The sequence below is a fragment of the Mytilus trossulus genome, unplaced genomic scaffold, assembly GCF_036588685.1.
Source record: "Mytilus trossulus isolate FHL-02 unplaced genomic scaffold, PNRI_Mtr1.1.1.hap1 h1tg000158l__unscaffolded, whole genome shotgun sequence".
Classification (NCBI taxonomy): Eukaryota; Metazoa; Mollusca; class Bivalvia; order Mytilida; family Mytilidae; genus Mytilus; species Mytilus trossulus.
The window spans coordinates 3,666,215-3,684,474 of NW_026963304.1; the positions used below are offsets into that span (position 1 = coordinate 3,666,215).

At 32.5% G+C, this 18,260-nt stretch overlaps 1 protein-coding gene and 1 long non-coding RNA gene across 2 annotated transcripts in view; both read left to right on the plus strand.

The window, feature by feature from the left end:
• Window positions 1-354: 354 nt before the first annotated feature.
• LOC134700506 (uncharacterized) lies at window positions 355-6,807 on the plus strand. Its single transcript, XR_010103903.1, has 4 exons — window positions 355-573; window positions 4,223-4,305; window positions 4,543-4,566; window positions 6,718-6,807. It is a non-coding gene; the product is annotated as an uncharacterized LOC134700506 (long non-coding RNA).
• A 3,334-nt stretch (window positions 6,808-10,141) lies between these two features.
• Window positions 10,142-18,260, plus strand: part of LOC134700479 (uncharacterized) — a 521,631-nt gene continuing 513,512 nt past the window's right edge. Inside the window, exon 1 of the mRNA XM_063561872.1 lies at window positions 10,142-10,241. The gene's annotated coding sequence lies outside the window, so the exon portion shown is untranslated. The remainder of the gene's footprint in view (window positions 10,242-18,260) is intronic.

Genomic DNA, 18,260 nt, shown 5'->3' on the forward strand with positions numbered 1-18,260 from the left:
TTTAAAGCCATATAAGAAAGAAGAGACCTTCCGAATGGATGTACCACTAAAAATAACCCCTGGTTTTCTTGAAATCTTAAATTAGTATACTATGGAGCGCATTAATCCTCAATTTTTAATGTCAACTCATAGACAAGTAAATTTGGGCTCAAAATGGTCTTAATATATTTTTCTTTCACCCAAAGTTTCATTTCTGCAAATTTGTTGGGTAGTTTAAGTAAACAATGACATCAAATGCACTATTTTTTGTCCGAGTAGGCCTACTTTCACATACGTTCTAAATTTGAGGGAGTAATTGGTGGTGTGACACCTTTAGTTTGAACTTCGATTATTTGTATTTTGTAGATCCTTGTCCAGTCAATGTGATCCTTGTCCAGTCAATGTGATCCAGTCAATGTGATCCTTGTCCAGTCAATGTGATCCTTGTCCAGTCAATGTGATCCTTGTCCATGCAGTCAATGTGATCCTTGTCCATGCAGTCAATGTGATCCTTGTCCAGTCAATGTTATACTTGTCCAGTCAATGAGATCCTTGTCCAGTCAATGTGATCCTTGTCCAGTCAAGTTATTATAGGTAAGTGTACATTATATGTGAACTATATAGGATCATATTACTAAGTGAGATATATGTCAATGAGACAGCAACCCAACAAAGTAAGAATGGTGATGTATACAGGTCAATATATAGTCAACAAATCAAAAATAACCTCATATGACAAGGTCTTTATTTTAATGAAGGTTTATGACCATAAAAGGAAGGTTGGGTTTGATTTTGGGAGTTTTGGTCCCAACAGTTTAGGAATTAGGGGCCCAAAGGGTCCAAAATTTAACTTTGTTTGATTTCATCAAAAATTGAATAATTGGGGTTCTTTGATATGCCGAATCTAACTGTGTATGTAGATTCTTAATTTTTGGTCCAGTTTTCAAATTGGTCTTCATTAAGGTCCAAAGGGTCCAAAATTAAACTTAGGCCAGGATTTTTTAATTTGTTGGTTTACGGATCCGCCGACCCGATTTTGTCGACTTCCAGAATAAAAATAAAATCGAATTTTCAGGCTTTTTTTTATTCTCGCCGACCCTAACAAATGCATTATCCCTGAAAAATAATTAAAATATCTTTTTTTATGAAATGAAACGCATTAATCAGTAACAGAAGTGATGTCACTTTCTGTTGTGAAAAAATGAAACTTTCAGTTTACGTTTCTAAAAATAGACAAATCAATTATTAATGACCTTGAAATGTCGTTTTCGCAAAAAAATTTGCGGAACGAAACCTGTGTTTAAAACCAATTACACAATAAGTTGGTTTCCCTTATTTGTCACCAGTCCGTTAGATGCTTGTTCTCATAGAAATAGACTTGTCCAAATGTGGACAGGTGGAAGTTCAAGACATCAAGTTAAAGTACTGAATTTTAACAAATCATTTGATATTTTCTTGTTTCATAGATAATAAAAAAATATCGTCCATTTAGTTAAAAACGGGAATGCATGACAACAGATTATTTAACCTGATATTCTCGTTTTTCCAGTGGACGAGTCTATTACGTTTTTGACACGTGTGTTGAAACTTATTTCGTACGACCTTTTTACTTTTTTTTTATTATCAGTTTTCGTGCTTATTATTTTTCACCACAGTTTTGATAAAAAGCTAAGTCAAATAACTGACGTGAATCTGTTTTTTCTTGTTTGTGAAATGACGATTTAATTTCGTCTTTGTCAGTGTACCCCCCCTTTTTTACGGGGAATTATTAGACAATGCCATGTGATGTTTACAGCTGAGCAATAATATATATCATCAAACTAAAATTTAAGAACGATGACAAAATAGTATGACAAACATATTATTTGAAAGGTGAAATATATTTTTATTTTGCATATCAGTTTTCTGTCTTGAAAGATTTTTTTTTCTTTTTTTTTCCAACCGACCGACCCGACTTTTTCATGGAGAAAATCCGTAAACCAACAAATTAAAAAAACGTGGCCTTAGTTCGATTTTAACAAAAAATGAATCCTTGGGGTTCTTTGATATGCTGAATCTAAAAATGTACTTAGATTTTTGATTATTGGACCAGTTTTCAAGTTGGTCCAAATCAGGGTCCAAAATTAAACTTTGTTTGATTTCATCAAAAATTGAATAATTGGGGTTCTTTGATATGTCAAATCTAACTGTGTATGTAGATTCTTAATTTTTGGTCCCGTTTTCAAATTGGTCTACATTAAAGTCCAAAGGGTCCAAAATTAAACTAAGTTTGATTTTAACAAAAATTGAATTCTTGGGCTTTTTTGATATGCTAAATCTAAACATGTACTTTGATTTTTGATTATGGGCCAGTTTTCAAGTTGGTTCAAATCAGGATCCAAAATTATTATTTTAAGTATTGTGCAATAGCAAGAAATTTTCAATTGCACAGTATTCAGCAATAGCAAGAAATCTTCAATTGCACAGTATTGTGCAATAGCAAGATATTTTCAATTGCACAGTATTGCGCAATAGCAAATATTTTCAATTGCACAGTATTGTGCAATAGCACGAAATATCTAATTGCACAATATTATGCAATAGCAAGAAATTTTCAATTGGAGTTATCTTTCTTTGTCCAAAATAGTAGTTGAATCAACTTAAATCATTGTTTTATACAATATACAATGTATATTCACTTTTACTACCAACTGATAAATTAAAACAATCTTTACCATTCAGTGATAACAAGCACTTTATTTTACATTTTAATATTTTATGATGTATTTAAATGAGTAGTTATTGTTGCAAACTCCATAAGAAATTTGAATTAAGATTAGTTTTGGGAAGAGGGAAAGGGGGATGTGAAAAAAAAATGGGTGGGGGTGGGGGGGGGTTAAATTTTTCTCATTTCAGATTTCATAAATAAAAAGAAAATTTCTTCAAACATTTTTTTGAGAGGATTAATATTCAACAGCATAGTTAATTGCTCAAAGGTAAAAAAAATATTTAAAGTTCATTAGACCACATTCATTCTGTGTCAGAAACCTATGCTGTGTCAACTATTTAATCACAATCCAAATTTAGAGCTGAATCCATTTCACGGTCCACTGAACATAGAAAATGTGTCTGCTCCACTTCAGGTTAAAGCTTTTTGTCAAGCTATTTTTTGATGAAGTTGAAGTCCTATCAACTTGAAACTTCTTACACATGTTCCCTATGAGTTTTGACCCCAATTTCACAGTCCACTGAACATAGAAAATGATAGTGTTAGTGGGGCATCCATGTACTATCATGACTATGGACACATTCTTGTAGTTTCTGTTGTGCATTGTACAAAGAAAATTTTCATGAAAGTTTTCTTGGCTTTATAATTAATGATGTAAGGGAGTGATCATTTATGCCTCAGTGAATATGTTGCCTCAATATGCCAGTTCCGGGATACGGTAGTTAGTTGAATCTGTCATATGACTTCCATCACCACATAACTAAAATGTAGGCATCGTCACTTCCAACACATGTTGAGCGAACGGGTGAAAAAGTTTGATCGTATATTGCACAGAATTAAAATTTAATAAGTTGGTGACCCTCCCTTAAGTGGTATGGGAACTAAGATTGCGTCCTTACGGAAAATAAATTGTTTCTAAACTACTCTGCAGAATGACGATTCTGAAAATGCTTGAAACTTTAATAGAGCAGGGATACAGGCTTACCTTCTATCTGGTAAATGATGTCACAAAAGGGTGCGAAATTGAGGATATTTTCCGGTGAAAGACATGATTCCAGAAATGGCCTATCACTTGCATGCAGCGACACAAGTCTATTTGTCTAGTTTGAAGTTACCTAAGGAGGTGTGGTATGATTAACAATGATACACTTATTCCTAGACCATAGGACAAAGATATAAACAATTACAGGTCGTCCAATAGCCTTCAACAATGAGCAAAAGCCAAAACCCATACCATATAATCATCTATAAAAAGACATGGTATGATAAAATGTGAAACATTTCAAAAGAAAACATCAACAGCCTACTTTGTACTACAACAATGAAGGAAAAACAAATATGGTACACAGCTTCTAACTACATCCACTACGTTATAGGTCCTGGCTGTGGACAGGCACATACAGAATAAAAAATGATTGAATTTAATGTGACTGGAATAGTTGATCATAGACAGTGTTTTGAGAAGCTGCAATATGATATTTAATATTGTTCTTTATGTGTGTCTTAATGCTGGTAAATAAAACTTGAAATTTTTAGATCTGGGAAAGTGCAATACATGTTCTGGTGTTTGATGGAAAGAGTCACATCCTGCTTGTAGAATACATTTGTACCTCATTCAGGTATGTGATTAGATTTTTAAGGTTTTGAGTTCAGTTCATTAACTTTAAATAGTGCAGAAAAGTTGAGATAAATGACTGTTTCAATGCTATTATATATTATTTGAATGAAATAAGAAGATAGAAATATTAGGTCAGTATTTTTTAGTGATCATGTTTTTTTCAATCTACAATAACACAAATACCTCAATTAAAACTCAACAGTATATATTAAATATAACTTTACTTTTCTATTTTTAGGCTATAATGGAAAGTTGGAATGAGGTAAGATTTACTTAATAGTCTTCTTGTCATTTGTAGTTTTGTTCCACATTAGTGTACAATTAGATACAAGTAAAAACTAGTAGAATTCTAAGTGAACTACCAAACTAATTCCAAAAACAAAAAAATACAAAACTGGGACAAAGCAAGGTGGAAGGTGAAAAAAAGATTATAAAAGTGAGTGGTGGGAGATAGTGTATTATTTATGTAGTACCTTCATAATCCTTGTTTATTTGGAACTCTAAGTAGGTCTGTAGAGTTATTTGAAAAAAATATTGGGACAATTTTTCTACATAAAAAAAAATAATACAGAAGTTATCTCCCCTTGCCATTGTTAAGTTCATGTGAGTTGAATAAGACCAATCTATTTTATGGTATAAAGAGCCGACTGATACAACACACTTTTTGTCTTGTTAGGTTACAGTCTCATTGCTTTATTATATCCCACATCTACATTTATTCAGTCTACATACATTTATATATGTATCTCTATTTGTAAGTTAATATAGAGATTTCTACTAGTTGATATAAAAAAGGATGAGTCAGTACCAAGGGGCAATTAAAGGACTAAGTGAATGAAACACAATTACATGTCTTCAAAAGGCAATTAAAGGACTAAGTGAATGAAACACAATTACATGTCTTCAAAAGGCAATCAAAGGACTAAGTGAATGAAACACAATTACATGTCTTCGAAAGGCAATTAAAGGACTAAGTGAATGAAACACAACTACATGTCTCCAAAAGGACAAAAGTAGGGGCAACTAAAGGACTACGTGTATTACATGTCTTTAAAAGGACAAAGGTCAAAGTCCAGAATACACTACAAGAAAGAAAAATCAAGGATATGCCAAATCTAGTTCATGATTCTATAAAAAAAAATTTTTTTTGAAGGTTAACAATTTTTGTCGAGCCTGCGACTTAAGTCGCAGAAAGCTCGACATAAGGATAGTGATCCGACGGCGGCTTATGTCTTAAAAGCTTCATATTTTAGAAGGTTGAAGACCTGGATGCTTCATACTTTGTATATAGATGCCTAATGTTATGAAGTTTCCGTCAGTCACATGTCCAATGTCCTTTACCTCATTTCCATGGTTCAGTGACTACTTGAAAAAAATGTTTTTTGTAATGTTAAATTCTCTCTTATTAGAATTAATAGGATTTCTATATTTGGTATGTGTGTACCTTACAAGGTCTTCATGCCCGTTAGACAGTTTTCACTTGACCTCGACCTCATTTCATGAATCAGTGAACAAGGTTAAGTTTTGGTGGTCAGGTCTATATCTCAGATACTATAAGCAATAGATCTAGTATATATTCAGTGTATGGAAGGACTGTAAAGTGTATATTTCCAACTGACAGGTGTTTTCTGACCTTGAACTCATTTTCATGGTTCAGTGGTTACAGTAAGGTTTTTGTGTTTTGGTCTGTTTTTCTTATACTGTATGCAATAGGTCTACCATATTTGGTGTATGAATGATTGTAAGGTGTACATGTCTAGCTGGCAGGTGTCATCTGACCGTGACCTCATATTCATGGTTCAGTGGTCAAAGTTCAGTTTTTGAGTTTTGGTCTTTTTATTTAATACATTATGCAATATATGTCAACTATATTTGCTGTATGGAAATATTCTTTGATGAATATGTCAATCGCACAGGTTTTATTTGACCTTGACCTCATTTTCACGGTTCATTGCTTAGTGTTACGTTTTTGTGTTTTGGTCTGGTTTTCTTAGACTATAACCAATAGGTCAACTATATCTGTTGTTTGGAAGAATTGTTAGCTGTACATGCCTTGACCTCATTTTCATGGTTCATTGGTCAATGTTTAGTTTTCTTGGTTAATGTTAAGTTTATGTGACAGTTGTAATAAAGCTTTTTATTTAGGACTATCAACATAATATCAATGATTAGTAAAGAAGGCGAGACATTTCAGTGTGTGCACTCTTGGTGTTTTTCTTGATAATATAAAATGCAAATTCCCAACAATTATATGATATTTAAAGAATTCCTCTCTGTCTGTTTTTTGACAGAAACTTACTACAGCTGCTGGGAATAGAGATATACATTTTGTAGAAGCCTTAAAATTATGTCTACAGAATGGTGCAGACATTGATTATCAAGATTAAATGTAATTTCTATGTTATACTTACAGAAACTAACTACAGCTGCTAGGGATGGAGATATAGAAGCCTTAAAATTAAGCCTACAGAATGGTGCAGACATTGATTATCGAGATGTAAGTAAAATAGTCACATTCAAAACTACCTTATTTTAATAATTCATAGAAAAATCATTTGAAGATACAGCATTTTATGGTACATGAACAAAAAAAAGACACAAAAATACATGTAACTTAAAATTAAAGCACAGTGAAACAGTGAAAACTACAAGTAACTTCAAAATGTTGAATATTGTACATAAACACACGACAACAATTTACTTTAGAACTATAATAACAGAAGTATAAAAAATAAAAAACAAGTTGCTTCAGAACATAACAGATTGTACATAAGCAGTATAAAACAAACAAAGTTCTAAAAATTACTTCAGAACAGAACAAATTGTACATAAGAAATATAAAACACACAACTATAAATTACTTCAGAACATAACAGATTGTACATTAGCGGTATAAAACACAAAACAAGTTACATCAGAACATAACAGATTGTACATAAGCAGTATAAAACACTCAACCACAGGTTACTTCAGAACATAACAGATTGTACATCAGCAGTATAAAATCAGAACATAACAGATTGTACATCAGCAGTATAAAATATACAACTGCAAGTTACCTTAGAACATAACAGATTGTACACAAGCAGTATAAAACACATAACAACAAGTTACTTCAGAACATAACAGATTGTACACCAGCAGTATAAAACACACAACTACATGTTACTCCAGAACATAACAGATTGTACATTAGCAGTATAAAACACATAACTACAAGTTACTTCTGAAATAATATTATAATATTTATCGCTATTTTGTGCATTTTTCCTTTGATATATTTTGGTGATAATTTTCATACCATGCTACTCACTTGAGATGGAAATGTATTGCTAGAAACTAAGGAACCACGTGGCGTTGCTAATGAAATTGACATGAAATTGACAACGTTGTCATAGGTAAAATAGCGATAAACAGATTATCATTGGTCATCTCAACTCGATTGCTTTTCTTGCTTTCGCCGTGACTGGCTCAAGCGAGAAAATTAATCTTGTTGAGATAACCAACGATAATCTATAAATCTGTATGGAAACTGATATTTATATCATTATACTGAATTCGATATTAAATCAAAATCTGTTTTTAATTTAACAGTTTTAATGAGAGAAAAAAAATGCATAAAGGTATTTTTTTTCTCTCGTTAATTGTTTTTGTTTGTTTTGAATTATAGTTGATAAAGTTCTTTACAAGACCATTTTGTACACCAAGGTTTAACAGCGGAAGTAAAACAAATATCACACATGTATGTTATTGCTTCACTTTGACCACATTCCTTAATATATACAAAATTATATTGTTAATTAGACAAGAATCATATAAAGTGGGGTCTCATTTTGTTTGTCTCCTTGTACTAAATCAGGAAATGTAACTATTTTTCATATTTCTTTGAAAAAGTTACTTTTTAAAAAATTGATCATTATTCTGAATCATGTTAATCAGACAGATTTAATCATTATATTAACAAATACTTGTTAGAATTATATAAAGCGAGATGTCATTTTACTCAGAGAATTTTAATGAATCCATTGATATAAATATTTTATTCATTTCTTAAAAAAAAAATTAACATGACAGTTGAATAATTATACTGAATCTACACTTAAATCCTGTTGTTAATTAGACAGTTTAACAAACAAATATTTGTAATAATTATATAAAGTGGGGTCTCATTTTACTTGTTTTGTTCTACTGAATCCATTGATATAATTATTTCACACATTTCTTGAAAAAAATATTTTTTTAAGATATCAGGTTTAATGGAAGTTTTGACATTTCACAACAAAACATGTTTATTTATTGTTTATGTACAATATAAATACAAGTGTGACTGGTCATTTTATTCAGTTTTGACCACTGATTCATGTGATATATATTTACTTTATATTTATTACACAACATTGTCCAGTTTATCAGACAAGTTTTGATGTCAGTTGTATTATTCCAGGTTGATGGAGGGACAGCATTAATGGAGGCTGCCTACAGAGGACACCTGGAGGTCTGTAGTCTCCTCATTGATAGAGGATGTAAGATCGACATCACAGATGTATGTTATCTACTTAGTCTGATCACATTACTATTAATCTACACTAAATCCTGTTGTTAATTAGACAGGTTTAATGAACAAATATTTGTAATAATTATATCAAGTGGGGTCTCATTTTACTCGTATTATTGTTCTGAATTAGAAAATATTACTCCTTTTCATGTTTCTTAAAAAAGATATTTTATTAAAATGAATAGTTATACTGAATCTACACAAAATCATATTGTTAATTAGACAGTTTAAATGAACAAATATTTGTAAGAATCTTATAAAGTGGGGTCTCATTTTACTTGTTTTGTTCTACTGAATCCATTGATATAATTATTTTACACATTTCTTGAAAAAAATATTTTTTTAAGATATCAGGTTTAATGGAAGTTTTGACATTTCACAACAAAACATGTTTATTTATTGTTTATATAGAATATTAATACAAGTGTGACTGGTCATTTTATTCAGTTTTGACCACTGATTCATGTGATATATATTTAGTTTATATTTATTACACAACATTGTCCAGTTTATCAGACAAGTTTTGATGTCAGTTGTATTATTCCAGGTTTATGGAGAGACAGCATTAATGTGGGCTGCCTATGAAGGACACCTGGAGATCTGTAGTCTCCTCATTGATAGAGGATGTAAGATCGACATCACAGATGTATGTTATCTACTTAGTCTGATCACATTACTATTAATCTACACAAAATCATGTTGTTAATTAGACAGGTTTAATGAACAAATATTTGTAATAATTATATCAAGTGGGGTCTCATTTTACTCGTATTATTGTTCTGAAACAGAAAATATAACTTTTTTCATGTTTCTTTAAAAAAATTTTTTTTTACTAAAATGAACAATTATACTGAATCTACACAAAATCATGTTGTTAATCAGACAGTTTTAATGAACAAATATTTGTAAGAATCATATAAAGTGGGGTCTCATTTTACTTGTTTTGTTCTACTAAATACATTGATATAATTATTTTACACATTTCTTGAAAAAAATATTTTTTTAAGATATCAGGTTTAATGGAAGTTTTGACATTTCACAACATAACATGTTTATTTATTGTTTATATACAATATAAATACAAGTGTGACTGGTCATTGTATTGAGTTTTGACCACTGATTCATGTGAAGTATATTTTGTTTATATTTATTACACAACAATGTCCAGTTTATCAGACAAGTTTTAATGTCAGTTGTAGGATATGTTGTATATTATTGATATTGATAACAAAGAGTTGTACATTATAGTTACATGTTATTTGGTTATATTATAGATCCGTGGATACACAGCTTTACATTGGGCTGCTGAGGAGGGATATCTACAGATCACAAGATGTCTGGTAGAACAAGGAGGTGCCAGTTCCCTGGTTACAACACATGAGGTAATATTTTATAGTATATGACCAGTGTCCAACTATTTTAAAAAAAGTAATGAATCACTGAAATAATGTATACAATTTGTTGGGGTAAATTGATTTTTTCAAGGCTATAGTCAAAAGTCATATGAATGTGTAAATTGGACTTAAAATATGAAAAAGTATATAGACTTAAATGGCTTAATTTAACTATAAAACACAACAACATAGACTATCATACTTGCTGTAATTAAAGTCAGTGTAAACAAACAAATTGTCAAACAAAACTTACACCAATCCGTTGTCATGACAATTATAACAAAGACTAATTACTAGACAATATTTGTATGTTCAATAAGACAGAAATAAAAATTGTTTAATAATTTTATATTGTTTTGGCACTTTGAAAATAATTTGAAAGAGATGATCCTATTAAGACTATATTTTTACTTCAAATTCCTGTATTCAAGCTGTCTAGTAGCAGAGATACAAAAAATGCTGAAAAAGAACAATATAAAGATATAGGTGGGTGTATTCAAGCTGTGTAATGGCAGAGATACATCTTTGTCATAATTTATTTATCATGTTTATGTCCTTATTTAAACAATACCAGTGATAACACTAAAAACTATAAAATGTTGTAAAATAACAATTTAAAGATATAGGAGGGTATAGATAGGGTGTACAAATATATAGGAGGGTAAGGATGGGGAATATAGATATTGGAGGGTATGGTTGGGTGTACAAATATAGGAGGGTAAGGATGGGGAATATAGATATAGGAGGATGTGGATGGGGTATACAGATATAGGAGGGTGTACATGGGGTATACAGATATATGTGGGTATGGATAGGGTATACAGATATAGGAAATTGTGGATTTGGTATAAATATATAGAAGGATGTGGATGGGGTATACATATATAGGGGGATGTGGATGGGGTATACAGATATAGGGGGATGTGGATGGGGTATACATATATAGGGGGATGTGGATGGGGTATACATATATAGGAGGATGTGGATGGGGTATACATATATAGGGGGATGTGGATGGGGTATACATATATAGGAGGATGTGGATGGGGTATACAGATACAGGAGGGTGTGGATAGGGTATACAGATATAGGAAATTGTGGATTTGGTATAAATATATAGAAGGATGTGGATGGGGTATACATATATAGGGGGATGTGGATGGGGTATAAATATATAGAAGGATGTGGATGGGGTATACATATATAGGGGGATGTGGATGGGGTATACATATATAGGAGGATGTGGATGGGGTATACATATATAGGGGGATGTGGATGGGGTATACATATATAGGGGGATGTGGATGGGGTATACAGATATAGGAGGATGTGTATGGGCTATACAAACATAGGAGGGTGTATATATAGATGATAATTAAGGCAATGTATGTAAAGACAACTGTTTAGCCATTACACTTATATACAACTTATGTATTTCCACCCATGGCGACGTCACTGACAATATGACATTGAAAATGGACAAGTACAATAGTACGGATGATATGTGCCAGCGACAATCTCAACAGCGGATGGGCTATACATATATATAGGAGAATTTGGATAGTGTATACAGACATAGGAGGGTGTGGATGGGGTATACAGATGTAAGAAGGTGTAGATGAGGTTTACAAATGTAATAGGGTGTGAATGGGGTATACAGGTAGAGGGTGTACAGATTGGGTATACAGATATCGGAGGTTGTGGATAGGGTTTACAGATATAGGAGGGTAAGGATGGGTTATACAGATATAGGAGGGTGTGGATAGGGTATACATATATAGGAGGGTGTGGATGGGTGTGGATTGGTACAGATACAGGATGGTGTGAATGGGGTATAGAGGTAGAGGAGGTTGTGGATTGAGTATACAGATATAGGAGGGTGTAGAGGAGGTGAACAGATATAGAGGGTGTTGATAGGGTGTACACATATTAAAGGTTGCGGCAGTTTTGTAACAATAACTCAAATATGCTTTGATCAGTTTTCAAAACCTTGTAATTTTTTTATATTTTATATTTTACCTTTCCGAGTTATCGGATTTTATTCATTAAAAAAGGGTGATTTTCAAGTTTTCTGACAATAACTCAAACTTCAGCAGTTTTCATGAAACTTTGATGACTGGTTTATATTTATTGATGTAACCTCCCTTTAGTTATTTTATAAATTTCTGAAGACATTGAGGAGTTATTAAATTTTATTCTTTGAAAAGGTGACAGGCGTATCAAGTGCTCATGGCACAGCTCTTTATTAGCTTTTCTAATCACTTGGCGTACGTTAAAATTTACAAAAATCTTCTCCTCTGAAACCACTGGAACAAATTTAACCAAACATTACCACAGTCATCATTTGGGTATTTCATTTAAAAGATGTGTCTGATGACCCCCACTTGCCAACAAAGATGGCTGACATGACTAAAAATAGAACATATGGGTAAAATGCAAGTGTTGTCTTTTATTTTGAAGACTGTTATAAAGAAAATCTTACAGGAGCAAACATGTTCAGGGGGGGTGTTAAGGCATATATATATATTATAAATTTATAATACATTGATGATATTTCTCTTAAAAAGTCTGTATGTTCTAAGTTTATTTCCAAATGACATATTTTTTCTGTCATCGTTTAAAGATGAATACCACAACTTATTATACCTTAATTTAAGTTTGTTTAAAATAAATCTTTTCAAGTTTGATTTCATATTGTTCTACCAATTGTCCATATACGTCAAAACTGTCGGACAACTTCTTATGTGAGTTATTGACCTTATTTGACAAATTCTACCATTTGTTTTCTTTTTTGTGTTTTATCTTGAAAACTGTAATTGATAGCTGAGAGAAACTTTAAATTGCAAAAAATGATCAGTAAGAAAGGATCTACAAAAACATCAGCAATGTCAAAATTGTCAGTTGACTCTTTATTAAGTTTTTGCCTTTTGATGCCGATTTTTACCAATTTTTAGTGTTTTTGCCATACACCTTTAAAAATATAACAGATATATAGAAACCTAAATTATTAAAGATGATCAACAAGACAAGATTAACTAACAAGTAAAATGTTGCCGATATAGTTAGTTGACTGTCACTCTTTATAGGAGTGATTGCCCTTGAATTGGGATTTTTTTTACCCTCTAAGGTGTTTTCAGCAAAAACTAAAGAAGATAGATAGAAACTTAACAGCTATTTGATCAGCTTTACCAATTTAAATGAGGTTTTATTCTTGAATTCTTGGGGTTCTTTAATATGCTGAATCTAACCATGCATTATTTTTTTTGTCATGCTTAATCTTTAAATCATGTATTTAGATTTTCAAATATGGGCCCAGTTTTCAAGTTGGTCCAAATCGGGGTCCAAAATTAAACTTTGTTTGATTTCAACAAAAAATGAATATATTGGGTTCTTTGATATGCTGAATCTAACCGTGTATTAATTTTTTGGATTTTGGGCCTGATTTTTAGATTGGTTCACATTGAGGTCCAAAGGGTCCAAAATTAAACTTAGTTTGATTTTAACAAAAATTGAATTCTTGGGGTTCTTTGATATGCTGAATATAAACATGTATTTAGATTTTCATAGGTATTCCTAGAGAATTGATTTTATTATATGTTGTTCCTATGGCCATCATCCACAAAAGGGTGTCAGATTTCAGATAAAATGTATAGAACAAATTTTACACCTAATTAAACATTATCTTCTTTTATGTGGTTAGGATGTTCACACTAATTAGAGATTTAAGAGAGAATGAAATACCATAGGGACAATTTGAGACACCCATTTGAAGCCCATGATGTATGTGTTGATTAAGATTTCCTTAAAATGAAAGAGCTAAATTTGTTCAAGTGAACTGACCGAGATTTTGCTACTAATTACATATTAATTGATTTAATAAAGATTGCATATTAAAAATATTGCATTCATTTAAAAGTTTAATCTTTTATCTATACTATATATACCTCTTTTATTATTTTGCATGCGTTCATAAGAAAGTTACAGCATTTTAAAGGTTAGTGATTGGAAGTAAAAAAAACTGTACTGTGCTACCTTAACTGAAGAACCCTATGAGCTTTTTTTTTTTTAAATTTTCAAATGTTTATTTCTCAAAAACAGTAATAATAGACACATGCACTCTTCAGTTATGAGAACAGGACAATAAAACAAATAAAATAAAATATAGGATGAGTCCCCTTCAATTTGAAAATGTGCTTTTATCTTGTAAACAATCATGATCCCAACCCCTAACCCATATGTATACTTGTATGGGACAATAAAACAAATCAAATGAAAATAATTTGGGGGAGCCCCCGGTGTCACCCCACACCTTCTGTTTGATAATTTGTAAACGGTCGAGATCCCCACCCCTTAACCAAAGACATTCATGTATGGGACAGTACAAACAATCAAATGGAATATATGGGGAGTCCCTAGGGTCCCCCTACCTCCACCTGTTTGAGAACTTGGAAATGGTCGAGATCCCCACCCCTAAACCATATATATTCATGTATGGGACAATAAAACAAATCAAATGAAAAATAGGGGAGTCCCTGTGGTCACCCCACCCCCTCCTATTTTAGAAATTGTAAACAGTCGAGATCCCCACACTAAACCATATATATTCATGTATGGGACAATATAACAAATCAAATGAAATACATGGGGAGTCCTGGGGTCACCAACCCCTTCCTGTTTGAGAACTTGGAAATGGTTGAGATCCCCACCCCTAAACCATATGTATTCATGTATAAGACAATAAACAAAGAAATGTAATATAGAGGGAGTCATTTGGATCACCATACCCCTTCCTGTTTGAGAACTTGTAAACGGTCGAGATCCCGACCCCTAACCCATATATATACTTGTATGGGACAATAAAACAAATCAAACGAAAATAATTTGTGGGGGTCCCTGGTGTCACCCCACCCCCTACTGTTTGAGAACATGTAAATAGTTGAGATCCCCACCCCTTAACCATATACATTAAATGTATGGGACAATACAAAAAATGAAATGGTATATATGGGGAGTCCCTTTAGTCCCCCCACCCCCTCCTGTTTGAGAACGTGGAAATAGTAGAGATCCCCACCCCTAAACCATATATATTCATGTATGGAACAATATAACACATCAAATGAAATATATGGGGAGTCCCTTGGGTCACCCCACCCCCTTCTGTTTGAGAACTTGGAAATTGTCGAGATCCCCACCCCTAAACCATATATATTCATGAAGGGGACAATATAACAAATCAAATGAAATATATGGGGATTCCCTGGGGTCACCATACCCCTTCCTGTTTGAGAACTTGTAAACAGTCTAGATCCCCACCCCTTAACCATATGTATTCATGAATGGGACAATATAACAAATCGAATGCAATATATGAGTCCCTGTGATAACCCAACTCCCTCCTGTTTGAGAACTTGTAAACGGTCGAGATACCCACTCCTCAACATATTTAATCCTGTTCGTCATTTCAAAAAGATTTGAATGACATAAATGGTCACATATGCATATAACTTCACTAAACCTGAAACCAATATGTTCTGGACTTTGCCCAATGTCAGGCGATCATGGGAATGACGAATTATGGGAGCTTTGTTTGGGAGACTTCGTAAAGGCATCCTGTTACAATTATTTCTTGTTTATTTTAAAATCTTATTGATGCAAAAAATGAGTCTAGGTTAATTGAATTTACTTTAATTATTTTATTTCTGGACCTATAATAATTTTCATTTATGGCTCATTTTAAAGAAAACATATAAATTTTTCAAGCAGTGTAAAGCCCAAGAATGATTGACCATTTCTGTTTTATAATCACCTGTCATTTTATTCCAAACTTGGTATGGAGTGACATAAAGGACTTTAGGTGAAGATGGGGTCATGTACATTGATATATATGCATTGCTTTTGAAAACCTTGATGAAATATTAATTAATTTGCCTTAATAATCAATTCATTAAATAAACAAAAATGACAATATACGAATGTTTAATGTTTGTTCTTTCAAATTAAAAAAAAAAGGAAGCAACTCTGCACAGTGTTCATAATTACGTTTGCCTTGGTTTTTGGTTAACATCCTACAGCGCTTACAGTGCTTTGATTGATTATGGGCCCAGATTTCAAGTTGGTCCAAATCGGGTTCCAAAATTAAACTTTGTTTGATTTCAACAAAAATTGAATATGTTGGGTTTTTTTGATATGCTGAATCTAACAATGTATTCAGATTTTTTATTTTTGGGCCCGTTATCAAATTGGTCCTCATTTAAGTCAAAAGGGTCCAAAATAAAACATTGTTCAAGGTTCAACATCTGCGGTCGTATCAAGCTGTGCCCTGCAGAGCATTTTATTGGTTATTACTAGCTCATTTTGCCCAATTGGCCACTTGTCGTCCTTTGTCCGTTTTCCATCGTCTGTCGTCCATAGTCCGTTTATTTTTACAAAAATCTTATCCTCTGAAACTACTGGGCCAAATTAAACCAAACTTTCCCACAATCATCATTGCGGTTTTGTAGTTTAAAAAATGTGTCCGATGACCCGGCCAACCAACCAAGATGGCCACCATGGCTAAAAATAGAACATAGGGGGTAAAATGTAGATTTTAGCCTATATCTCTGAAACCAAAGCATTTAAAGCAAATCTGACATGGGGTAAAATTGTTTATGAGATCTATCTGCCCTGAAATTTTTCAGACAAATCAGACAACCCGTTGTTGGGTTGCTGCCCCTGAATTGGTAATTTTAAAGAAATTTTGCATTTTTTGGTTATCATCTTGAATAGTATTATAGATAGAGGTAAACTGTAAACAGCAATAATGTTCAGCAAAGTAAGATCTACAAATAAGTCAACATGACCAAAATGGTCAGTTTACCCTTTAAGGAGTTAATATAGTCAATTTTTAACAATTTTTATTAATTTGGTAAACGTTTGTAAATTTTTACAAAATATTTTCCTCTGTAACTGAAGGGTCAAGTTTATTATAGATAGAGAAAATTGTAAGTAGCAAGAATGTTCAGTTATAACATTAGCGGTACCAATTCTCCTGCACCAGATGCGCATTTGGAGAGTACATGTCACTTCAGTGATGCTCGTGGCTAAAGTAAAATCTACAAAAACATCACAAATTTGTCATGAATCCATCTGTGTCCTTTGTTTAATATGCACTTAGACCAAGGTGAGCGACACATGCTCTTAAGAGCCTCTAGTTGTACATGTAATTGTCTTGTATATTATGAATTCCAATAATATTTATTTTGGGGTATTGGGGATGGTGTCACTGTGGGTGTGTTTGTTGTCTCAATTATTGACAATTATGCCATAATCTGTTATTGATGCAAAAGTGTTCACTGAAGGGTTTCCGTTTTTTTGCAACACTGTACGCAGTGTTAAAGAGAACCTTATATCTATTTAATTGATCAGGCTCACATTGCTGCTTGAGAATACATTGTCTAAGTTCAGTGTCTGACAATAAATCTTTAGACTTAAAATTTGGTCACTTTCATGGATCCACTGCTTTAAACACGATACGTAAATGCTGGGGTGTCACTTAGTGTATTTTTATTGGATCTATTTTCAAATTGTGTGTTCCCCTTACAAGTGCACTTTCTTTTTCAGAATGAGTAGAGAACTTCTGGCAGTATGTACACGACATTAAACCCATCAATATCATTTGATTCATTTAAGTATAGCCACGGACGATCGATTTTATAGTAGGGCTGAAATTTCCATTTCCGTTTTTCAAGATCGTATCTTTGGTCTTTAGTGAGATCTTCATTTGATTTCTTATGATTTGTTCCCAAGTAAGACTTTGAAGACCGTTCGGCATCTTCAGGCTTTTTCTTGGAAGACGTGACACCAAAAAGAAACACACGTTTTGTTCTAATTTGTCACGTGACCTATCACAACTATTTATAACCTTGTGTTTCCAAGAATACAAGGTTAAAAATAACTTTTATCACTAGTCGGCAAGGTCAGGGATGAAACTTTAAATATTAATATGGCGTTGACCCAAGAGAAAATAAA